Source organism: Pseudophryne corroboree, chromosome 11 (assembly GCF_028390025.1).
Source record: "Pseudophryne corroboree isolate aPseCor3 chromosome 11, aPseCor3.hap2, whole genome shotgun sequence".
Taxonomy (NCBI): domain Eukaryota; kingdom Metazoa; phylum Chordata; class Amphibia; order Anura; family Myobatrachidae; genus Pseudophryne; species Pseudophryne corroboree.
Genome location: NC_086454.1, coordinates 233,701,122 through 233,727,523, shown reverse-complemented (window position 1 = coordinate 233,727,523; position 26,402 = coordinate 233,701,122). Strand labels below are relative to the sequence as shown.

The 26,402-nt window shown below is 48.2% G+C and overlaps 1 protein-coding gene across 3 annotated transcripts in view; it reads right to left on the bottom strand.

The window, feature by feature from the left end:
- Window positions 1-26,402, bottom strand: part of ZDHHC1 (zinc finger DHHC-type containing 1) — a 122,859-nt gene that overhangs the window by 79,431 nt on the left and 17,026 nt on the right. For 2 of the 3 annotated variants that reach the window (XM_063945297.1, XM_063945295.1), the window contains exon 2: window positions 1,287-1,688. The exons of the other annotated variant lie outside the window; for it this stretch is intronic. The gene's annotated coding sequence lies outside the window, so the exon portion shown is untranslated. The remainder of the gene's footprint in view (window positions 1-1,286; window positions 1,689-26,402) is intronic. 3 annotated transcript variants of the gene reach the window in all.

The following is a 26,402-nucleotide window of genomic DNA, read 5'->3' as shown; positions in this document are numbered from 1 at the left end:
CTCCCTTTATAGCTGCTGTTTTATATTAGCTGCCAATAGTGCCCCCCCTCTCTTGTTTTACCCTGATTCTTGTAGCAGGACTGCAGGGGAGAGTCAGGGAGCCGTCCTTCCAGCGGAGCTGTGAAAGAAAATGGCGCTTGTGTGCTGAGGAGAAAGGCTCCGCCCCCTTCACGGCGGCCTTTTCTCCCGCTTTTTTCCAGAAAACTGGCAGGGGTTAAATGCATCCATATAGCCCAGGAGCTATATGTGATGCATTTCTTTAGCCATATAAGGTTTTTATAGTGTTTTATTGCGTCTCAGGGCGCTCCCCCCCAGCGCCCTGCACCCTCAGTGACCGGAGTGTGAAGTGTGCTGAAAGCAATGGCGCACAGCTGCAGTGCTGTGCGCTACCTTATTTGAAGACAGGAACGTCTTCTGCCGCCGCTTTCTCCGGACCTCTTCGCTCTTCTGGCTCTGTAAGGGGGCCGGCGGCGCGGCTCCGGGACCCATCCAGGCTGAACCTGTGATCGTCCCTCTGGAGCTAATGTCCAGTAGCCAAGAAGCCCAATCCACTCTGCACGCAGGTGAGTTCGCTTCTTCTCCCCTTAGTCCCACGATGCAGTGAGCCTGTTGCCAGCAGGACTCACTGAAAATAAAAAACCTATTTAAACTTTTACTTCTAAGCAGCTCAGGAGAGCCACCTAGCCTGCACCCTTCTCGTTCGGGCACAAAAATCTAACTGAGGCTTGGAGGAGGGTCATAGGGGGAGGAGCCAGTGCACACCAGCTAGTCTAAAGCTTTTACTTTTGTGCCCAGTCTCCTGCGGAGCCGCTATTCCCCATGGTCCTTACGGAAGTCCCAGCATCCACTAGGACGTCAGAGAAACATCAGTAAAGAATTTTAAGAGATTAAACTAAGGTTAGAATTCTATTACCCTCTGTAAATTATTGCCGATGAAAAAGAGAGGTAGCCTCGGGCTTTAACACTCGTGGCTATTCAATTGCGGTCAATTTTTCACCCGACAGCCTTGTTAATGCCCATTAAAGTAGCATGTTGTCGTGTGTTAACGGGCATTAAAAGTTCACAGAATCCATGAAAAGTTCACAGATTATTTTTATAGCCGCTGTGGCTGGTGGAAAAAAAGAATCTTATATAACTCTTGGCTTTGGAGCTAATTAGATAGCCGCGGGGGAACTATTAACTAACTAAATTTGAAGCCCAGATTATCCCAATGACTGTTGTTTGCAAACATTCATGGCAAGCTACTCACTAAACCACATTTACACAGCTACTCATTTTACACTCACCAGAAAATTATTGGCTAGTTATGCCCTTTGTTTAAAACTCTTGATCTGAAGATCAGTTACTGATATTTTTTCCAGAACTGAGTGTTTCGGCACACAAGCATCGGGTTTTATCTCCGTATAAAGATGCATGAAGACTAAACCTACTAACACATTATGGTGTTAATTTCAAATCTTATTGTAGAAGGTTCAATAACCCATGGGATTTGAAGAGGCTGGTGCCATGACAGTCAAATGTTAGCAGAAAAGTCCACTCTGGACAGACTTCCATTCTTAATTCACTGTAGATCTCCTGCAGTGTCTCATACACACTCTGTCCCAGCCTATGACCAGCAAGGGGTCATCGTCAGGTCTCATGTCCACTTGCAGCTGCTGAAATGTGATGATTGGGAACCTTTAGGAATCCTACAGAAATATATAACAACATTTATCAGAAGGAAATTATACAGACCTGTTGAACATAGTGCTCAAAATGTTAAAACAATTTCTAAAATACAAGGCTAACACAAGGGGCTAATCTCCTATATAATAGCCCAGATCTGTGACTTTGTGATTCATTTGCTAACGCTGGGCGGAGTCACAACAGTGGGCGGAGTTAGTCAAATGAGTCACAGATCTGGCCAAATCTACAGGAGACTAGGAGCAGAAGCAGATAGTATGGCCATTTCACAGGCAGGGGTGCATATCTCCCAGCTTTCTGCAGGAGCTTTCTTCAGACAGAAGGAGGGACACACACTCGGCAAAAAGGGGGCGTGGCTTCACGGGAGGGCCCCATTTTCGTCAATGAGGGGGAATGCCCAGCGCTCTGTGAGCTGCTGGCATGCCCCCAGGGGCTGATTATGAGTCCGAGGGGGCCAGGGCACTTGAGACAGGGGTGCCCTATCTCATTGCTGTGCCTGCTGTGGGTTGGGGGCGTGGCCTAATCGCGGGACGCGAGGCCACGCCCCTTACACAAATTCCTTTTTTTTTTTTTAAATGGGATTTTGGCCCCTCAGCTAGGGGTAAATCCAGAGGAGGTGGTCGCTCCCACCTACACACCCGCACAGGTAGAAGAAAGCAGGGAGACTACTGCCTCCCTGCAACACCACAGACCTGCTTGCAGGCTCCGACACCCTCCTCCCTCCAGCCGCAGCATCTCCTGGGGGCTAACCAGTCACTCCCAGTCTCCCCTTACCACAGTGCCCGGCAGCTGTGCGAGGTCTGCGGTGTGTGACTGAGGAGGGGGGGAGGGATGCGGACGGGCGGAGGAAGCAGGACTCCAGCCTAAGAGAGTCAGCCATGCCAAGTCTCCACCAGCAGCAGATCCCAACAGGTTGGAGTGGAACAGCAGCAGCCAGCAGCAGTGACTCCGGTAAGACACATCTGTCTGTCACCACTGTTTTGTCCCTAATACCAATCTCTCCCGTGCCCTGTGTTCTGTCATGTCCCTGTCACCCCTGGCCTTGCCCTGCCACCCTTATCCTGGCCCTTTCACCCTTATCCTGGCCCTGTCACCCTTATCCTGGCCCTTTCACCCGTATCCTGGCCCTGTCACCCTTATCCTGGCCCTGTCACCCTTATGCTGGCCCTGTTACCCGTATGCTGGCCCTGTTACCCCTATCCTGGCCCTGTTACCCCTGTGCTTGCCCTGTCAACCCTATACTGGCCCTGTCACCCCTGTCCTGTTCCTGCCACCCCTACCCTGGCCTGTCACCCCTATCCTGTCCCTGTCATTTCTGTCCTGGCCCCGTCGCCCCTGTCCTGGCCCCGTCACCCCTTTTCTGACCCTGTCACCCCTGTCCTGGCCCCGTCAACCCTGTTCTGACCCTGTAACCCGTCCTGGCCCTGTTACTGCATACCCTCCAACTACCTTTTTGGCAGGTACAGCGCCTCCAGACCTCTCCCCAATGCACCACACCTCCGCACCTTCCCCTCCACCCCTCCCCCACACGCTGTGCCTCCAGACCCCCTACACCACCCGCGGCTCCCACTCCTCCACCCCTTCACCACCCACAGCACCTCCAGGCCCCCTCCACCATCCACCCCCTTTATATGTCTCCCCCCACACCTGCCCCCCTCCACCCGCAGCATCTGCAGACACCCTCCTCCATCCGCGGTCCCCCCCTCACCCACCTTTCCCCCACCAATGGCACCACCGCACCTGCCCCTCCACCACCAGCAGCACCTTCGGACCTCCTTGCCTATGTGCCGCACCACCCGTACCTGCCCCTCCCCTACCCATGGCGCCTGCGGACCCCTACCCCACCCCCGGCACTCCCGCCCCTTCCCATCCCACAGCACCTCCGGAACCCTTCACCCATCCACAACATCCCCACACCTGCCCCTCTCCCACCCATGGCACCCCTGCCCCTCCCCCACCTGCAGTGCCTCCGGACCCCTCCCTAATCTGCATCCCACACTCCTCTGCCCCTCCCCCACCCGCAGCACCTCCCGACTCTTCCCCATCTGGGCCCCACCCCCACTTCTGCCCCCCCTCCACCTGCAGCATCTACAGACACCATCCGCAGTCCCCCCCGCACCCGCTACATTCTGTACATTGTGCCCTGCAGGTGCTGTTTACGCCGTCGCAAGGGGCTGCGCCTCCTTCACCATCGCACGCCCTTTCATTGTGCAATATTTAACCACTAACAAAGGAATGCAGGTAATACTTTATATAATACAAATATTGAACCCCAGAAAGGCATGCAAGGGTTAAGGGGGCGTAGCCCCTTGCGACGGTGTGAAGAGCGCCCGTAGGGCGCGATGAAGCACCTAGTGTTAAATATACATGATCCTAGAATAAAACAAAATATTGCTGAATTCCCAAGAACCACCTAAAGAGACAGTATCTACTAACGTAATAGTGATAGTAGCAGTATTACTAATATTAGAATTTAGAAAAATTTAGTTGTTTTAAACTTTAATAATATTTAATTTTCATTTTTTCCATATAAGTACAAGATAAAATACGTAGGGGCGTGGCCTGGCTGTGATTGCAGGAGGTTGTGTCTGACTTGAGCTCCTGCCCTAATAGCAGTTCTAACTGCTCAAACACCCGTTTATTAGGGAAATAGTGACCTACCCTTTGTCTGCTCGGGCTCCCCTGCACTGAGTGAGGAGGTTGCGGAGCCGGCGGGTGCCTCCTGGACCCGTGCGGGTTGCGGCCTGCCCTACCAGTTGGAGCCGGGACCTCGAGCCTGGAGCTGCCCCGGACCGGAAGTGCGGTGCCCTGCGACGGAGAGCCTCGACGGAGCTATCCCCTTCATCCCTGGAGTCCCCACTCTTCTCTGTCGATCTCTCCCCTGCTGGGCTGCCTTGTGCGGCGGTTCCCCCGCTGACCGCGGCGCCCGGCGTGTGGCTCCGTGGTGCAGGAGAGTGCGGTGCCGGTCACGTGGTGCCGCTCCCGGGACCGGACGCGGCCGCCGCTGCCTCCAGCGCTCGCCACACATCTTCTGAGGCCCCACTTTGGCTGCTGGGACACTCACCACTACCACCACCGAGTTTTTCCCGCAGGCTGGGGCTGCAAGTGGCCGGAATACAGGCATTTGGAAACAGGAGCCTGGCGGCGCCATCTTTATTTCTGGAAAGGTGCCCACACTGAGAAACGCTGTCCTGTGGGGAATCACTGCCCTGCTAGCACCTCTAGTATTGGTGACAGGTGCTGTTGGCACAGAATTCCAGCCACTTCACTAGTTGTATGAGATGAGTTAAACCTGAATACACACTCTTTGCCTGACATAGGGAACCGAAGCTCCCCCTTGTGGGTCCTTATTGAATCTCACCTCCCCTTCTGTCACACTTGCTTGTATCATAACGAAACAGCTTGCCTACAAGTAGTCACCGCCATGTGACCACCTTGTCCCCACCCTAACGGGAATAGATGCCTCCTCCAGCAGTCATGTAAGGCCGTCTCGAGGAGTGATGGCTGACACCTTCTGACACGTACTACCAACAAAACGACCACAGATCTGTCTCGCTGATCCTACAGTCTTCTGCTAGACCCGACACGATAACGCAACCACTCCGACATGCCCGTAACCATGCTGTCTGCCATACGTACCCACGACTGCACCTGACACTCTCTTCTACATGGTTGCGACATAGTGCTCTGTGAATATCAACCCCTAGCTTTGGGATATGGGACCGAGGGAGTGATCAAGACGTGATCTGTGGCACTGAGCCGCCCAATACCCCTGCTCCAGCTCTTGTCGTGCAGGTTCTGACGCTCCAATCCCCTTCCTATTACCCATGAGTCGCAGGAAACGTAGGGGAGTGAAAACCTCTACTTGTCAGTCTGAAGTTACCCCCCGCTCAGACCTTAGGCGGTATCTCAATCTCCGGAAAGATACAGATATGTCGACTCCATCCTCTCCTGTTCAATCCGAGAGGTCGGAGACGCAAGTCGAAACCAGGGTGACTCCACCAGATAGGAGCTCCGCTGGACAGCAAGATATGCAGAAAGTCCTCAACCTCTTACAGTCCTTGCCCACTAAGGCGGACTTCACATCTTTGGAAAGTAAACTTCGGGACGTGGTCCACTCCGAGGTGTCCTCACTTCGGTCCGAACTGACTTAGCTGGGCTCTCGTATTGAAACATTGGAGACTAGGGGAGAAGAATCCAACGCTTTTCACCACGCATTGGTGGATACCATTAGACTTCAAGCAGAAGAGATTCAGAGCCTGCACGACCATCTTGATGATATAGACAACAGGGGACGTAGGAACAACCTGCGAGTGAGGGGCATCCCTGAAGACATACCACAGCAAAGCATCCCAGATGTCCTTAACAAGATTTTCGGTGCAGTCCTGGAAACCGACCCGAACGACCCCATTGTCTTCGACAGGGCACACAGGGCGCTGCGTCCCAGAGGCCTGCAGTCCGAACGACCAAGAGATATTATTTGCCGTCTTCACTACTATAGCCAAAAAGACGAGATAATTAGGAAACTCCGGAACGCCGGAGACCTAGACTTCAATGGCTCACATATCCAGGTTTTCCAAGATCTTTCTCGTCACACCCTACAGTCTAGACGTCAATTAAAGCCCTTAACTGATGCCCTCCGTAAAAGCAATATCAAATACAGATGGGGATTTCCTTTCAGCATTACAGCTACCAATGAAGGTCGGTCTGCCACGATTCGGACCCCTGAGGATGTCGCCCTCTTCTGCTCCACCCTATCTATTGCCACTCAGGGACCCTGTGCAGGTCCCTGAGTGGCAATCCGTATGCTCGAGGATTCGCCCCCCCCAACCCCCCCGAGTTGACATACCTTTCCAAACAGTGGGATCTCCCTCAGCAGCACAGAAACGGAACCGCTCCCTTCCGTCCTCTTCATCTTCCTCCTCGGCTGCGAAGACCTGATCACCCCACCCTTAGAGTGGTAACTCCTTCTTACTACGCGAGATTTATTGGCACAAAGAAGACTGCATCATTATGCCAAAACCCTATGGGAGGGGCCACTGCACCTCCATGAAGACTTCCTCCCTTGAGGCACCTTGCCGTCGAAGGGCGTGATGCCTCCCGAACCCCCGTCTCTATATTTGATAGTCCCATTATGCTCGAGGGACCTGGACATTTTATTTCCCGAATAGAGTGGTGATTTAGCAACTCTGCCACGGTCTCTACTGCTTTAACATGGTTCGGGTAACGTACTGTTCCTATTATTGTGATATGTCGTGTCCATAATATTGTGGTCGCTAATTGTGTTCTAAAAAAAAAAAATTTTTTCTTTATATACATATTCCTCTTCATTTTTATATTCCTCATTTTATGCCAATGAGGTGGTTCGTGTCGGAGGGTGGATCCGTTCCTCCCTTTTTACCCCATTTGCACCGCAATGTTTGGTCCCAGATCGATCGATGGGAACAATGTCCCCATTGTTCGTATCACCGGGAGCGGTGTTATGTCTTTACCTTGGTTACTTGTTCAATTGTTCTATATTGTCATGCTTTTCTGTCCTGTTGTTCTTCCTCTGTCCTCTTATTTTTCCCCTTCTCTTTTTCTGGTTCTCTCTTCCCTTCCAGAATTACCTAGATTCACTAACGTCCAAACCCTATTCTATGCTGCTGGGACCTCTGTAAGACCAGATTCATTATTTCTTTTTGGAACAGGTAAATGGCGCTACTAAAAGTGGTTTCTATTAACGCCCGGGGACTCAACATTCCTGAGAGACGGTCAAGGGCCTTGCGTGAATTGAAGGCCGAAAAAGCAGACGTTGCCTTTGTGCAGGAAACCCACTTTAAAGAGGGGGTGGCCCCCTCTCTCAGGAATCGAGACTTCCCTACAGGGTATTTCTCCAATAACGCTGATGGTAAGACTTTGGGTGTAGCGATATTGTTTGCCAAACATGTTGCCCTTGCTGATGTTGTCTGTCATCAACTTGTCCCCGGCAGGGCACTGCTTATAAATTGCACTGTTGCCAATAGAGCTCTTACATTTCTTAATGTTTATGCCCCTAATAAGGTACAACCGGGCTTTTAGAAAGAGTCCTTACCCTAGCCCAACCCCATATTAATGGGATTTTGCTCTTTGGCGGGGACTTAAATTGGTCTTTGGAGCCCCGATTGGACTCCTCCAACCCCTTCCCTAGGTATTCGGATAAACTCCATCGTAGGGTCCGGAGGATTCTACATAACTTTCAACTCATTGATGTCTGGAGGATACAACACCCCTCTACTCGTGATTTTACCTTCTATTCACACCCTCACAACACTTACACCAGGATTGACTACTTATTTATCCCGCATAGATTTTTGCACCTGGCTGAGGCTTCTGCTGTGGGTAACATATCCTGGGCAGATCATGCTCCTGTCTCTTTGGGGGTTCGTTTGTCCCCTGCTCGCCCGAATTCTAACACGTGGAGATTAAACGAGCTGATCCTTCAGGATCCCTATTGCCACAGCAGATCAGGGAGGCTATAGCTGACTATATTGATGTTAACGACACAGAGGAGATCTCTAAAGTGGTAGTCTGGGAGGCCCACAAATGTGTAATAAGGGGAAAACTCATTCAATTGGGCGCCCATAGGAAAAAACAACACATGGCGGCACGGGAGGCCTTGATACAAAAAATTCAAGCCTTAGAACTTCTACATAAATCCACCTTGTCAGACGATAACCTTCAATCTTTACTAATGGCTCGGAAGGAATTTGACTCGCTTATGTCCCATAGATTGAAATTAGAGGCTAGAAAATGCCGTAGTCATTATTTTCTATGGGGGAATAAACCTGGGAAGCTGCTGGCGCGTGCTCTCCAGGCTCAACGTGCGGCATCTTTTATATCTAAAGTAAAATCGCATACTGGAACAACACAGCATACCACGACAGAGATAGCAGCAGCCTTCCGACATTATTATACCCAGTTATACAATCTAAGAGGTTCTACGGAGGTCGAACCTGACCTCTTCCGAAAGGCCTCTATTGCAGAGTTCTTGCGTGAAATTAATTTCCCCACACTTACACCTCAAGAAGTCGAGTCACTTGAGGACCCCTACACTCTGGCAGAGCTTGAAGAAGCTATTAAAACCACCCCTAATGGCAGGAGTCCGGGCCCTGACGGCTTCTCTTTAGCCTATTATAAGACATTTGGAGATGTTTTATTGCCTCTGATGCTTAGAGCTTTTAATCAGGTTTCAGACCAATCCCCCTCCTCTCCCCAGTCTATGCTCGCACATATCACAGTGATCCATAAGGAGGGTAAAGATCTGGCCCAATGTTCCAGTTATAGGCCCATTTCCCTGTTAAATGTAGACTTTAAGCTCTTCGCCAAATTAATGGCGAATCGTCTAAAACTCTTCCTTCCAAAACTGATACACTCGGACCAAGTGGGTTTTGTTCCGGGCCGTGAGGCAAGGGATAACACCACGAAGGTTCTGGACTTAATTTATTACGCATCAACTTGCAAATCCCCTTCCATTCTCCTCTCAACAGACGCAGAAAAAGCGTTCGACAGAGTTGACTGGGATTTCCTGTTGGGGGTGCTGGAGCACATGGGCTTGGGCCTAGCGAGCTTCCAGAGAATTAGGGCCCTGTACTCTGGGCCCGCAGCTCGTGTTCGTATCAATGGAGAATTGTCGGACCCGTTCCAGATACGGAATGGCACTCGTCAGGGGTGCCCTTTGTCACCACTTATTTTTGTGCTCTGCATGGAGACCCTGGCGAGGGCCATTCGTCAGAACGTTAACATCACAGGGATGCAGGTGGGAAAGACGGAGTATAAGCTTGCCTTGTTTGCGGATGATCTCCTTGCAGTGATTTCTAACCCTCTGACCTCTATACCCAACCTTCTTAAAGAATTTAAACGTTTTGGAACTCTCTCCAATTTTAAAATTAATTTATCTAAATCTACAGCATTGAATTTAACATTAGATCAGACCAGCCTCCAAGTTCTACAATCTATCTCGCCCTTTGCATTGCACCCAACACAATTAAAATATTTAGGAGTGATCCTACATAGGGATCTTTCCCAGATTTACCAATTGAATTTCCCACCACTCTTGTCAAAACTTCAATCTGACCTCTCCAAATGGGGTGGGGAAAAAAATTCATGGATAGGTAGAATAGCAGTAATCAAAATGAATATTTTACCCAGAATTCTATACCTGCTACAAACTCTACCCGTCGCTGTTCCCCGATCATGGTTTCTCTTACTGCAACGAAAGATTAGAGACTACATTTGGGCGGGACGAAAACCCCGATTTAAGCATGAGATTCTCTTTAGACGGAAACACCAGGGAGGCCTCCAGCTTCCCCACTTTTTATCCTACTACCATGCAGTACTCCTTACGAGGGTAATGGAGTGGAGTAGTGAACTCCACAGGAAACAATGGGTAGACATTGAACTGGCCTCTCTCCCTTCTCTTAGCTCGGACTCCCCTTGGCTTTCTAAAGTCCCCCAGGTATTGCACCCGCTAGCTGGTCCCATCTTTTCGTGTTGGCGTCTCTTACGCTCCCTTCCTCATGTTTCAGCGCATCCTTCCCCACTCTCACCGTTGTTTGGGAATCCTGAGTTTCCCCCAGGATGCCACTCCCTGTCGTTCTGTTTATGGCAGGAAAGGGGCATCCTGAGAGCTAGCCAGCTGCTGGACACATCTGGCATAATACCTTTTCCCGGACTGCAAACTAAATGGAATCTACCCAATAAAGAAATTTGGAGATATCTCCAAATTAAACATTACCTAAAGACATTTTGCTCTTCTGGGAAAGGTGTACGAGCACTGACTTTGTTTGAGCAGATGTGTCTCTCCCACACATACCCTAGACACACTCTTTCTACGTTTTACAAATGGATATTAAGCCACAGATTTTCTTCACAACCTAAATTTGTCAAGGATTGGGAATTAGATCTTGGGGGTTTGGTGACCACAGACGATTGGGAAGATATTTATAAAAATACTTTCTCATTAACTACCAATGTGTTGGTTTTGGAGACTCACTACAAAGTACTTACAAGGTGGTATAGATGCCCAAATCTCCTTGCGAAAATTTACCCTGGAGTACCCAACACATGTTGGAGATGCGGGACAGCAGTGGGCACCCCACTTCATATATGGTGGGAATGCTCTCTCCTGCAACCATACTGGCACAAGGTGGTGGAGACAGCTAGCATTATTCTCGGTGAGAACTTACCCTTTTGCCCTAGTTTTTGGTTATTAAATCTTACGCGTACACCCAGATATCAACTCAAGAAATCACTACTTCGCCATATTTTGAGTGCCTCTAAGGCAGTGATCCCAGTTCACTGGAAATCAACAGTGTCCCCCACTATGAAAGAGTGGACCGCCCGCTTAGATCACTATATGGCAATGGAGGACCTCATTTTGTCATTGGAAATGAGAAACACATCCTTCACTGCTACTTGGAGCCCATGGCTGGAATATAAAGCGACAACCCATTATAAATCTTCTCTTTAAGAGATACCTCCCCTTTTTATCTCCAGTAGCCACCTGCTATAAGTTACGGTTAAAGCTCCTTGGGATGGGAAGAGAGACCCCCCCCCCCTCTCTAAATCTTATCTGCCTACACTATCTTTCTTTTTATTCCTCTACTCCGAGAGTAACATTACTCCTTATCCCTTTGTCTTTTTCTTTTTCTCTTGCTTTCCATCTTTCCTCTACTGCTTCTATTTCTTCCTTTTTGTTTTAAGAAGTTGTAATTCATGCAATGTTTATGGTTTTTTTTTCTTTTTGGGAGATACGATATGTTTGTGGAAAGGCGATATTCCCGTTACGGGTCTCTTTAATATACACGTTGTCGAGTATCTCCTGATGCTGTATCTCTGATGTTACTAGATGCTATTGAGCTGTTTCTTTCTTTTTAAAATTTCAATAAAACTTTATTTGCAAAAAAAAAAAAAAAATACGTATGTTCATCAACCCCCTTCTCTGCTGAGGATTTTTCAATCCCGTGCTTAGTCAACTTCTGTATATTATCGCTCGTTAAATTCCAACAACAATATTGCTATTTTATTTATGCGGTACCCACACAAATTATACCTTGTTTTTTTCATAAACCCATTAGTCTCTTTGAATGAAAAGCAATCTTTTTAAAAAGAAATCTTACAAAAAATACTTTGTGGTACTTGATTTAGCATTAATCCACCTTCCCCCAATTTGCAAATGGCAGGTCTCTCCATGTAAATTTTCATAAAATGAACACATGAAAAAGCTTTTTTTTTTTTTTTTTTTTGCTGTATCGATTTAAATGCTTACAGTGTGTATAAAAAAATAAGAATTTACTTACCGATAATTCTATTTCTCATAGTCCGTAGTGGATGCTGGGGACTCCGTCAGGACCATGGGGAATAGCGGCTCCGCAGGAGACTGGGCACATCTAAAGAAAGCTTTAGGACTATCTGGTGTGCACTGGCTCCTCCCCCTATGACCCTCCTCCAAGCCTCAGTTAGGATACTGTGCCCGGACGAGCGTACACAATAAGGAAGGATTTTGAATCCCGGGTAAGACTCATACCAGCCACACCAATCACACCGTATAACCTGTGATCTGAACCCAGTTAACAGCATGATAACAGAGGAGCCTCTGAAAGATGGCTCACAACAATAATAACCCGATTTTTGTAACAATAACTATGTACAAGTATTGCAGACAATCCGCACTTGGGATGGGCGCCCAGCATCCACTACGGACTATGAGAAATAGAATTATCGGTAAGTAAATTCTTATTTTCTCTAACGTCCTAAGTGGATGCTGGGGACTCCGTAAGGACCATGGGGATTATACCAAAGCTCCCAAACGGGCGGGAGAGTGCGGATGACTCTGCAGCACCAAATGAGAGAACTCCAGGTCCTCCTCAGCCAGGATATCAATTTTGTAGAATTTTACAAACGTATTTGCTCCTGACCAAGTAGCTGCTCGGCAAAGTTGTAAAGCCGAGACCCCTCGGGCAGCCGCCCAAGATGAGCCCACCTTCCTTGTGGAGTGGGCATTTACAGATTTTTGGCTGTGGCAGGCCTGCCACAGAATGTGCAAGCTGAATTGTACTACAAATCCAACGAGCAATAGTCTGCTTAGAAGCAGGAGCACCCAGCTTGTTGGGTGCACACAGGATAAACAGCGAGTCAGATTTCCTGACTCCAGCCGTCCTGGAAACATATATTTTCAGGGCACTGACAACGTCTAGCAACTTGGAGGCCTCCAAGTCCCTAGTAGCCGCAGGCACCACCAATAGGTTGGTTCAGGTGAGACGCTGAAACCACCTTGGGGAGAAACTGAGGACGAGTCCTCAATTCCGCCCTGTCCGAATGGAAAATCAGATAAGGGCTTTTTCAGGATAAAGCCGCCAATTCTGACACGCGCCTGGCCCAGGCCAGGGCCAACAGCATGACCACTTTCCATGTGAGATATTTTAACTCCACAGATTTAAGTGGTTCAAACCAATGTGACTTTTGGAACCAAAAACTACAATGAGATCCCAAGTGCCACTGGAGGCACAAAAGGAGGCTGTATATGCAGTACCCCTTTTACAAACGTCTGAACTTCAGGGACTGAAGCTAGTTCTTTTTGGAAGAAAATTGACAGGGCCGAAATTTGAACCTTAATGGACCCCAATTTCAGGCCCATAGACACTCCTGTTTGCAGGAAATGTAGGAATCGACCCAGTTGAATTTCCTCCGTCGGGCCTTACTGGCCTCGCACCACGCAACATATTTTCGCCAATTGCGGTGATAATGTTTTTGCGGTTACATCCTTCCTGGCTTTGATCAGGACAGGGATGACTTCATCCGGAATGCCTTTTTTCCTTCAGGATCCGGCGTTCAACCGCCATGCCGTCAAACGCAGCCGCGGTAAGTCTTGGAACAGACAGGGTCCTTGCTGGAGCAGGTCCCTTCTTAGAGGTAGAGGCCACGGATCCTCCGTGAGCATCTCTTGAAGTTCCGGTTACCAAGTCCTTCTTGGCCAATCCGGAACCAAGAATATAGTGCTTACTCCTCTCCATCTTATCAATCTCAGTACCTTGGGTATGAGAGGCAGAGGAGGGAACACATACCCTGACTGGTACACCCACGGTGTTACCAGAGCGTCTACAGCTTATTGCCTGAGGGTCCCTTGACCTGGCGCAATACCTGTCGAGTTTTTAATCATGTGGAAGACTTCTGGGTGAAGTCCCCACTCTCCCGGGTGGAGGTCGTGCTGAGGAAGTCTGCTTCCCAGTTGTCCACTCCCGGAATGAATACTGCTGACAGTGCTATCACATGATTTTCCGCCCAGTGAAGAATCCTTGCAGCTTCTGCCATTGCCCTCCTGCTTCTTGTGCCACCCTGTCTGTTTACGTGGGTGACTGCCGTGATGTTGTCCGACTGGATCAACACCGGCTGACCTTGAAGCAGAGGTCTTGCTAAGCTTAGAGCATTGTAAATGTCCCTTAGCTTCAGGATATTTATGTGAAGTGATGTCTCGAGGCTTGACCATAAGCCCTGGATATTCCTTCCCTGTGTGACTGCTCCCCAGCCTCGCAGGCTGGCATCCGTGGTCACCAGGACCCAGTCCTGAATGCCTAATCTGCGGCCCTCTAGAAGATGAGCACTCTGCAACCACCACAGGAGGGACACCCTTGTCCTTGGTGACAGGGTTATCCGCTGATGCATCTGAAGATGCGTTCCGGACCATTTGTCCAGCAGGTCCCACTGGAAAGTTCTTGCGTGGAATCTGCCGAATGGGATTGCTTCGTAGGAAGCCACCATTTTACCCAGAACACTTGTGCATTGATGCACTGAGACTTGGCTCGGTTTTAGGAGGTTCCTGACTAGCTCGGATAACTCCCTGGCTTTCTCCTCCGGGAGAAACACCTTTTTCTGGACTGTGTCCAGGATCATCCCAAGGAACAGAAGACACGTCGTCGGAACCAGGTGCGATTTTGGAATATTGAGAATCCAATCGTGCTGCCGCAACACTACCTGAGATAGTGCTACACCGACCTCCAACTGTTCCCTGGATCTTACCCTTATCAGGGAATTGTCCAAGGAAGGGATAACTAAAATTCACTTCCTTCGAAGGAATATCATCATTTCGGCCATTACCTTGGTAAAGACCCGGGGTGCCGTGTACCATCCATACGGCAGCGTCTGAACTGATAGTGACAGTTCTGTACCATAAACCTGAGGTACCCTTGGTGAGAAGGGTAAATTTTGACATGAAGGTAAGCATCCTTGATGTCCCGAGACATCATGTAGTCCCCTTCTTCCAGGTTCGCAATCACTGCTCTGAGTGACTCAATCTTGAATTTGAACCTCTGTACGTAAGTGTTCAAAGATTTTAGATTTAGAATCGGTCTCACCGAGCCGTCCGGCTTCGGTACCACAACAGTGTGGAATAATACCCCGTTCCCTGTTGCAGGAGGGGTATCTTGATTATCACCTGCTGGGAATACAGCTTGTGAATGGCTTCCAAAACTGTCTCCCTGTCTGAAGGAGACATCGGTAAAGCCGACTTTAGGAAACGGCGAGGGGGAGACGTCTCGAATTCTAATTTGTACCCCTGAGATATCACCTGAAGGATCCAGGGGTCTACTTGCGAGTGAGCCCACTGCGCGCTGAAATTCATTGAGACGGGCCCCCCACCGTGCCTGATTCTGCTTGTAAAGCCCCAGCGTATACTGAGGGCTTGGCAGAGGCGGGAGAGGGTTTCTGTTCCTGGGAACTGGCTGATTTCTGCAGCCTTTTTCCTCTCCCTCTGTCACGGGGCAGAAATGAGGAACCTTTTGCCCGCTTGTCCACGAAAAGACTGCGCCTGATAATACGGCGTCTTCTCATGTTGAGAGGCGACCTGGGGTACAAACGTGGAATTCCCAGCTGTTGCCGTGGCCACCAGGTCTGAAAGACCGACCCCAAATAACTCCTCCCTTAATAAAGCAATACTTCCAAATGCCGTTTGGAATACGCATCACCTGACCACTGACGTGTCCATAACCCTCTACTGGTAGAAATGGACAACGCGCTTAGACTTGATGCCAGTCGGCAAATATTCCGCTGTGCATCACGCATATATAAAAATGCATCTTTTAAATGCTCTATAGGCAAAAATATACTGTCCCTATCTAGGGTATCAATATTTTCAGTCAGGGAATCCGACCACGCCAACCCAGCACTGCACATCCAGGCTGAGGCGATTGCTGGTCGCAGTATAACACCAGTATGTGTGTAAATACCTTTTAGGATACCCTCCTGCTTTCTATCAGCAGGATCCTTAAGGGCGGCCATCTCAGGCGAAGGTAGAGCCCTTACAAGCGTGTGAGCGCTTTATCCCCCCTAGGGGGTGTTTCCCAACGCACCCTAACCTCTGGCGGGAAAGGATATAATGCCAATAACATTTTAGAAATTATCCGTTGTTATCGGGGGAAACCCACGCATCATCACACACCTCATTTAATTTCTCAGATTCAGGAAAACTACAGGTAGTTTTTCCTCACCGAACATAATACCCCTTTTTTGGTGGTACTCGTATTATCAGAAATGTGTAAAACATTTTTCATTGCCTCAATCATGTAACGTGTGGCCCTACTGGAAGTCACATTCGTCTCTTCACCGTCGACACTGGAGTCAGTATCCGTGTCGGCGTCTATATCTGCCATCTGAGGTAACGAGCGCTTTAGAGCCCCTGACGGCCTATGAGACGTCTGGACAGGCACAAGCTGAGTAGCCGGCTGTCTCATGTCAACCACTGTCTTTTATACAGAGCTGACACTGTCACGTAATTCCTTCCAACAGTTCATCCACTCAGGTGTCGACCCCCTAGGGGGTGACATCACTATTACAGGCAATCTGCTCCGTCTCCACATCATTTTTCTCCTCATACATGTCGACACAAAAGTACCGACATACAGCACACACACAGGGAATGCTCTGATAGAGGACAGGACCCCACTAGCCCTTTGGGGAGACAGAGGAAGAGTTTGCCAGCACACACCAGAGCGCTATATATATATATACAGGGATAACCTTATATAAGTGTTTTTCCCCTTATAGCTGCTGTATAGTTAATACTGCGCCTAATTAGTGCCCCCCTCTCTTTTTTTAACCCTTTCTGTAGTGTAGTGACTGCAGGGGAGAGACAGGGAGCTTCCCTCCAACGGAGCGGTGAGGGAAAATGGCGCCAGTGTGCTGAGGAGATAGGCTCCGCCCCTTTTTCGCTGACTTTTCTCCTGCTTTTTTATGGATTCTGGCAGGGGTTAAATGCATCCATATAGCCCAGGAGCTATATGTGATGCATTTTTTTGCCATCCAAGGTGTTTTTATTGCGTCTCAGGGCGCCCCCCCCCAGCGCCCTGCACCCTCAGTGACCGAAGTGTGAAGTGTGCTGAGAGCAATGGCGCACAGCTGCAGTGCTGTGCGCTACCTTGTTGAAGACAGGACGTCTTCTGCCGCCGATTTTCCGGACCTCTTCTGCCTTCTGGCTCTGTAAGGGGGCCGGCGGCGCGGCTCTGGGACCCATCCAAGCTGGGCCTGTGATCGTCCCTCTGGAGCTAATGTCCAGTAGCCTAAGAAGCCCAATCCACTCTGCACGCAGGTGAGTTCGCTTCTTCTCCCCTTAGTCCCTCGATGCAGTGAGCCTGTTGCCAGCAGGTCTCACTGAAAATAAAAAACCTAATCTAAAACTTTCACTAAGAAGCTCAGGAGAGCCCCTAGTGTGCACCCTACTCGTTCGGGCACAGAGATCTAACTGAGGCTTGGAGGAGGGTCATAGGGGGAGGAGCCAGTGCACACCAGATAGTCCTAAAGCTTTCTTTAGATGTGCCCAGTCTCCTGCGGAGCCGCTATTCCCCATGGTCCTTACGGAGTCCCCAGCATCCACTTAGGACGTTAGAGAAATTGTTTTTTTCATAACGCAGGTTGATATTGTTTGGTGATCACCGGATAATAGCTACTAAGGGGTCTCATCATTTGAAGGAGTAGACCAACCTATTTCCATGTGGGTGCACCGGCATGTGTGCGAATGTGATCATGGGACGTCAGGTATGTAGGGAACTCTCATCCATACACAGATTATGGGTCTGTTTTATGTAGTGCAGGGTACCACTGTCTGATTATCACAGTTAATCACCAGACAATAAGTACCAAGGGGGACCCATCAATTAACAGAGGGCTACCTCAACTTTAAAATTCGGATGCCCCTGAATTTATGGAAGTCAAGTGGGGAGAGATTTCTCTGTAATGTAGGCGGTATTGATTGTGGATCACCAGGCAATAACTTCTAAGGGGTGCAGGTTTATAAAAGTGGAAATGTTGCCCATAGCATAACATTTATCTAGCACAGTGTTTCCCAACATCGGTCCTCAAGGCACACTAACAGTCCTGGTTTTAGTGATATCCAGGCTTGAACACAGGTGACTTAATTATTACCTCAGTTATTTTGATTTAACCATCTGTGCTGAAGCCTGGATATCACTAAAACCTGCACTGTTGATGTGCCTTGAGGACCGCGGTTGGGAATGCCTGATCTAGCACCTTAAAGAAGATAATAGCTAGAATCTGACTGGTTGCTATGGGCAACATCTCCACTTGTGTAAACCAGCACTTTAGTAAATATACCTGTTAAAGTCTCCCTCCTCCCCCATTTTCTAGGTTTTTGATTTTTTCCCCCTAACCTCTGGTATCTATAGTAACATAGTAACATAGTTTCTGAGGTTGAAAAAAGACCATTTGTCCATTGAGTTAAACCTATTTGTGTTCTCCTATTTGTGTTCTCCTACTCAGTATTATTTTCAGGACTAGTTTTATCTGTTTGATAAAGTCGGCTGTTGTGTTTTATTTCCTCATTTTGTTATAACTATAATACGTGATCTATCCTCCATAACCCAGTATATCATTAGCCATTAGGAATTTATCTAGCTCATTCTTAAAAGTATTGACCGAGTCTGCCATTACTACTCTCTCAGGCAGGGAATTCCAAACTCGTATTGTCCTTACTGTGAAAAAAACTTTTTGCCTCCGTGTGCGGAATCTCCTTTCCTCTAACCTAAGTGGGTGTCCACATGTCTTCTGTGTTGATCTTACCAAAAACAGATCCCCCGCAAGATCTGTGTATTGTCCCCTTAAATATTTTTAAATGTTGATTATGTCTCCTCTTAATCTCCTCTTTTCCAGTGTGAACATGTCAAGCCTTGCAAGTCTTTCCTGGTATTCCAGCGTCTCCATCCCCTTAATTAGTTTGGTCGCCCGTCTCTGCACCTTTTCTAGTTCCAGGATATCCTTTTTGTAGTAAGGTGCCCAAAATTGTGCGCAGTATTCCAGATGGGGCCTCACTAGGGCTTTATATAGTGGGGTATAACACTCTCATCCCCTGCATCAATACCCCTCTTTATACACGCTACAGACATCAATTCATATAAATGAGAATCATACAAAGAGATTTGTTTTGTCCGCTAACCCCTGGCATCTAGACATCAAGTCATATAAATGAGAATCATACAAAGATTTGATACCCTGTTTACTCACTGGATATACATTATTTTCAGTTATTCTATTATAAACCTATATATGCAAATTGGGCAGCTTTATCTACCTGTACAGCAGCATACTCATACCATGGTGCACATAATTATCTGTCCAAGCCCATGCAGCTCCTGTCAACAGAGTTTAGCTGGTTGAGGAATCCCTTGATACACACAATCTCTTGAGACAAAAAACCTCAATGCTGCAAATTAGCGATCACTGGTGAAAGGAGACATACAGCTGGCAATCTATTATTAGTGCATAGTATTCAGGCTGTTATACACACAACTCTGTGGTGTGGATGGAACTCACCACTACAGAGAGATGTAGTATCAATAACTAAGGGAGCAAGTCACAGGTAGATGTATCTAATGCACAGGGGGGGGCATTTTATTTTAAGAGGTCTGGTATCCATTAATCTGCATAATCCAGATTCCACAGATTATTCTACAGTATACAAGTGATTATTGGGGAAGTATATGCTATAAAATTTCCCTGTGACATTTTCCACCTACTATATATTAATTGTTTAGATTCTCACAAACCAAATGTAGTTTTAGGGAATATACGAGGGTGGTTCAATAAGGTAACAAAACCTAAGGCTTGAGTAATGTTTTCTATGTCATTCTAATTTCCCGCTAGAGCACGCAGACCACGGCTTCCCCTCACGGCCATTAGACTGCACATCATATCAGTCATACTGTACCTACATCAGTTGTAAGATGGTGGGGCTGGCAGGAACATGGTCAGACATTAAGGTACGTAGTGTGATCAGATATCTGCATCTAAAGGGCACATCAGCAGCTGAAATTCATTGCCAACTTGGCAAGGTTTACTGTAATAACATCATGTTATCAGAAACAGGTTTATGGGGTATTTTCAACTAAAGTCAGATGCATTCCGACATGCATTTGTCGGAATGGATCCGACAAGGGCTATTCAATGAATGGCCAAATCCGACAGGATATGGCCGTTCCCGACCATCTCAATCCGACTTTTAAAAAAAGTCAGATTGAGATGAGGGACCTGAGAGGAGACGGAGGAGAGCAGCGGCTATAGCAGTGTAGCTCCGTAGCAGGAGGATGTGGCACCACCGCCAGACCTCACGGCAGCGTCTACCTGGCTCCAGCAAGCGGGACCTCGCTTGCTGGAGCCGGGTGGACGCTGCCGTGAGCGCCGGCAGTGCCCCATCCTCCCGCTGCGCTGTAGCCGCTGCTCTCTCCCGTCTCCTCGCTGTTCCGTCTTCTCGCGCTCTCTTAGTCTCCTCCTCTCAGGTCCCTCATCTCAATCCGAGATGGAGAAGATCGGAATTCCCAACTTGTCGGATAATTTTGGGGTGTACTGAATAGGTCGGAACCCCTTCCAACCTAAAAAGTCGAAAACTGCCGCCTTTCCGACAGGCGGCAGCTTCCGACTGCAATTGAATATGCCCCTATGTTTGGTTTCAGCCAAATGCACAAGTAAGTTGTTATGGTGCTACCATTGGTAACATGGTACTGGACCATCCTCCCTACAGCCCTGACTTGGCACAGAGTGATTTTCATCTCTTTGGACTATTGAAGAAGCACCAGGGTGGAAGGCGATTCTCAACTAACGATAAGTTCATCAAGCCTTCATGTAATGGCTTCAGGCGCTTGACACAGTTTTATTATATGCCTTGGTGTACCGCTGGAACAAATGCTTAGACAAGTGAGTTGAATAAATTTACGCAATGAGAGGTCTTGTTACCTTATTTATTGAACCACCCTCTTATGTTTAAATATATTATATTAATAAAAATAAAAATATATTATTTAACAATAGGAAAAAATGTGTATCTCAATGCTACTAGTACAGATATGTCATCATACATCTTTGCTGCTGTCACGCCAAACAACACCTACTGGCATGCCAGGTCACGCGAGACTCTGCTAGCGTCTGACATAATTTTTTGCCAAAAATGTACCTTAGGCCAACACAGTGCGACCAGGAGACTGTGCTGATTAATTTGCGTCACCTGTAGATCGGTGTGCGACTGAGTCTCTTAATCTGTATACGAAGCGCTACGATGTAGCAGCTGTGTTTCCCCCCCCCCCATATTTTTCCCCCAGGTTCTGTTGTGCTTCATTTACAGACTCAGGGAGTAATTCAGAGTTGATCGTAGCAGCAAATTTGTTAGCAGATGGGCAAAGCCATGTTTACTGCAGGGGGGCCAGATATAACATGTGCAGAGAGAGTTCGATTTGGGTGGGTTATATTGTTTCTGTGCAGGGTAAATACTGGCTGCTTGATTTTTACACTGCAATTTAGATTTCAGTTTGAACACACCCCACCCAAATCTAACTCTCTCTGCACATGTTATAGCTGCCCCCCCTTTTTGCAGCGCTGCGATCAACTTAAATCTCGGGAAAACGTCGTACGGGAACAAAGAGGATCGGTGCTGGGCGATGGATTTAACGAAAAATACATTCGCACAGCTGATCGCAAGGTGATTGACAGAAAGAGGGCGTTTGTGGGTGTCAACTGACCGTTTTCTGGGAGTGTTTGGAAAAACACAGGAGTGTCCAAGCGTTTGCAGGGCGGGTGTCTGATGTCAATTCCGGGACCAAATAGACTGAAGTGATCGCAACGGCTGAGTAAGTCCAGAGCTACTCAGAAACTGCAAAAAACTTTTTTGTGCCGTAGGCTGCAAAAGCGTTCGCACACTTGCAAAGCGAAAATACACTCCCCCATAGGCGGCGACTATCTGATCGCAGCGCTGCAAAAAGTTGCTAGTGAGCGATCAACTCGGAATGATCCCCATGGTTTTGCCCATCTGCTAACAAATTTGCTGCTACGATCAGGTCTGAATTAGGCCCTCAGTCACACACAGATATCAAATTAATTAGCAGAGTCGCCCGGTGTGTCCAAGTTGCATCATATTGCATTTAAGATTCATTTTCGGCAAAAATAAGACGCCCAACGCTAGCTAGAGTTGCATGGGACCAGTCAGCTCACTGACACCATGCATCTTTCGCTGCATGTCGTATTTAGGCTAGATGTATGGTCTGTAATGCTAGATGTAACCAGCATTTAACTAAACTGAGGAAAAGGCTGCTATAATAAAAAAGTACACCTATTTGTTAAACCATGTACGGATTTGTGGGGGAGATTAAATTGATTTTTAGTCGCCTGCCACTGAATGGCGACTGACGGCAGAAACTAAATTGTTCTGCCATTCAGGCATGATCACCACTAACGCCAACATTTCTGCTCGGAGCCTCCTGAGATGGCGAGCAGAAATGTGCAAAAAGTGGACTTTTTTTTTTATTTTATTTTTTTTGCATTGTGGGCACTATTTTAGCTTTGTGCAACTAAACCCGATGCTTTTGGGTGCTTAAAAATCAGCATTCAGGTGCACAAATCCACTGATTCCGCGTAAACTGTGGAATCAATGTTGTTTTCCAGCGCGCAAACTCCAGATTTTGCAGTTTTTATGCAGACTTTAACTCTGTTCACACACAGGGTAATCCCCGTTAACTAGATTGTTCTGACACGGCACCGCATCTAATTGATTACCCCCATAGAACCCATCAAAACAATTTGCGGAAACAGGCTAATTACTGTGGATTTTTTTTCAGAGCCTGCTGAGTTCCCCAAAATACATCAGTGATAAGTGCTGCCAGCAATTTCATGGCTAATAGGTTTGCCCCAGGGGGTCACTTAGCTGTGGTTTAATTACTGCTACTTAACGAATTCCTCCCTAAATACAAAAATAAATAAAAATAGGAATTTGATACCTACCGGTAATTCCTTTTCTCCTAGTCCGTATTGGATACTGGGGTCTTGTCCTTTAGTACCATGGGGTATAGATTTGGTCCACTGGAGCCTGGCACTTTAAAACTTTTAGTATGTGTGTGCTGGCTCCTCCCCTCTATGCCCCATCCCACTACACTCAGTCTAGGAAAACGGTGCCCGAGGAGACAGACATACCATGAGAGCAACTGCGGTGAGGCAACAAGCCAACACACAACCATGAACATAAGGAGGGCGCTAACCAGAACAGAGGGTAGCAACACCAACCTAACCCGGATAGCATGGCTATCCCAACAACATAACGGGACCACAACGCCGGTCCAACCAAATACTTACACAGGTAAGCAGGAACGAAGCAAGAAGCGGGCGCCCAGTATCCACTATGGACTAGGAGAAAAGGAATTACCGGTAGGTATCAAATTCCTATTTTCTCTTACGTCCTAGTGGATACTGGGGTCTTGTACTTTAGTACCATGGGGATGTTCCAAAGCTCCCAAATGGGTGGGAGAGTGCTGAGACCCCTGTAAAACCGCCTGACCAAACTGAAGGTCATCCTTGGCCAAGGTATCGAACCGACAGAACTTAACAAACGTGTTCGAACCAGACCAAGTCGCAGCTCGGCACAAATGTAGGGCCGATACACCCCGGGCAGCCGGCCAGGAAGAGCCCACGACCTTGTCGAGTGGGCCTGAATAGACGCCGGTAAAGGCAGAGCCGCCTGTTGAATGGTCAACCGGAGCCAACAAGCAATAGATTGCTTAGAAGCTGGCCGACCAATCTTGGGAGCATCATAAAGGACAAACAGCGAGTCAGATTTGCGATGACGGGCCGTCCTTTTGACATAAATCTTCAGAGCCCTGACCACATCCAAGGATTCAGGACCAACGGAAGCGTCGGACAACACCGAAACCACAATAGGCTGATTCACATGAAAAGCTGACACCACTTTCTGCAAAAACTGAGGACGGATCCTAAGTTCTGCCCTGTCTGCGTGCAAAATCAAATAAGGGCTCTTACAGGATACGGCCCCTAATTCAGAGACACGTCTGGCAGACGCCAAAGCCAATAACCCTTATGTAAGGGTTCAAACCAATCTGATTGGAGAAAGGACAGAACCACACGGAGGTCCCACGGAGCCGTGGGAGGTACAAAGGGCGGTTACATATGCAGAACACCCTTCAGGAAAGTCTTTATTTCAGGCAACATGGCAAGTTGTTTCTGGAAGAAAATAGAGAGCGGAGAGCGCCGAAATCTGGACTTTGATGGAGCCTAAATGTAGACCCATATCCACAAAAGCAGGAAACAACCAATTCTAAATTCCACGGGACAAACCTTTAAACCTTCCTACTTTCACTCCAGGAAACATACTTTTTCTGGATATGATGATAATGTTTCGACGTAACCATCCTCCTGGCCTAGACCATGGTGGAAATAACCCGGGAGGGAAGACCCTTTCTTGCTAGAATCTCCCTCTCAACTTCCAAGCCGTCAAACGTAGCCCTGTAAGTCTGGATAGACGAACGCACCTTGCTGAAGAAGATCGTCTTGGAGTGGCAGATGCCAGGGATCCTCCAGAGCCATGGCCAGGAGATCCGAGTACCAGGCCCGTTGAGGCCAATCCGGGGCAATTAGAATTGACAGAACACTTTCCCTTCTTAGTCTTTTTAGCACCCTTGGGATCAGCGGTAGAGGAGGGAACAGGTACACAAACTGGTATGTTCACGGTGTCGTCAGCGCGTCCACTGCTACTGCCTGCAGATCCCTCGTTCTGGAACAGTAACGGCATAGCTTCTTGTTGAGACGAGAAGCCATCAGATCTATCTGTGGACAGCCCCACCGGTGAATTAACTGTTGAAACACCTGGGGATGTAGGCCCCATTCACCCGGATGGAGGTCGTGCCTGCTGAGGAAGTCTGCTTCCCAGTTGCCCATTCCTGGAATGAATATGGCTGAGATGGCCCTTGCGTTGGCCTCTGCCCAGAGGAGGAGTTTTGACAAATATTGCATCACCGTTCTGCTTCTTGTACCCCCTTGTCGGTTTATGTACACTACCGCCGTGGTGTTGTACGATTGAACCTGGATCGCGTGACCCTTCAGGTGATGGGAGGCTTGGAGAAGAGCATTGTAAACAGCCCTGAGTCCCAGGATGTTTATCGGTAAAGCCGATTCCTGAATTGACCATAACTGAGCCCCTTGGGCCAACGCTCCCCAACCCCGGAGACTGGCATCCATTGTCCGTAGAATCCACGAGTGGATATTGAAACTACCACCCTCTACCAGGTGAGGAATTTGAAGCCACCATAATAGAGAAATTGGGGCTTTCGGAGATAGGGTCACTTCCTGATGCATATGCAGGTGAGAACACGACCATTTGTCCAGCAGATCCAGCTGAAACGGGCGTGCCGTATTGGATTGCCTCGTAAGCAGCCACCATCTTGCCCAGTAATTTGATGCAAAGATGTATAGACACCCTGCAAGGACTGAGTACCGAGCGGACCATAGTCTGGATAGTCAAAGCATTGTCCATCGGGAGAAACACCTTTTGAGATACCGTATCCAGTATCATTCCCAGGAACTGAAGACGTTGGGTTGGTTCCAGGTGAGATTTCTGAAAATTTAGGATCCACCTATGACCCGTGAGTAGGCAAGTCGTCAGATCTATGCTGTACAGTATACGCTCCCAGGACACAGCCTTTATTAGGAGAACGTCCAAATAGGGGACTATGTTCATACCCATCATGCACAGCTGCAGCATTATCTCCGCCATGACCTTGGTGAAGACCTTCAGAATGGTGGATAATCCAAAGGGCAAGGCCTGAAACTGGAAATGGTCATCCAAGATGGCGAATCTGAGGTAAGCCCGATGAGGGGGCCACATGCGAATGTGTAGGTAAGCATCCTTGATATCCGTAGACACCAGGAACTCCGCCTCCTTCATAGCGGATACCACCGCCCTCAGAGACTCCATCTTGAATATGAACACCCGCAGATACGGGTTCAGAGACTTCAGATTCAAGATGGGGCACGCCGAACCGCCTGGCTTGGAACAAGCTCACGTAGGGCAGCCAATTGTTTCTGGAAGAAAATGGACAAGGCCGAAATCTTGACTTTTATGGAGCCCAACCTCAGGCTCACATCCACACCTGCTTGCAGAAAGAGGAAAAGCCGCCCTAGTTGAAACTCCACCGTAGGAAACTTCTTGGATTCATACCAAGACATGTACTGTTTCCAAATTCGATGGTAATGTTTAGACGTTACTCCTTTCCTAGCCTGTATCCTAGCTAAGAACTGGCATTCAACCTCCATGCCATCAAACGTAGCCGTGGTAAGACTTAATAAGTGAATGGCCCCTGTTGCAGAAAGTCCTCTTGAAGAGGCAGAGGCCTCGGATCTTCCAACAGTAACTCCAGAAGATCCGCGTA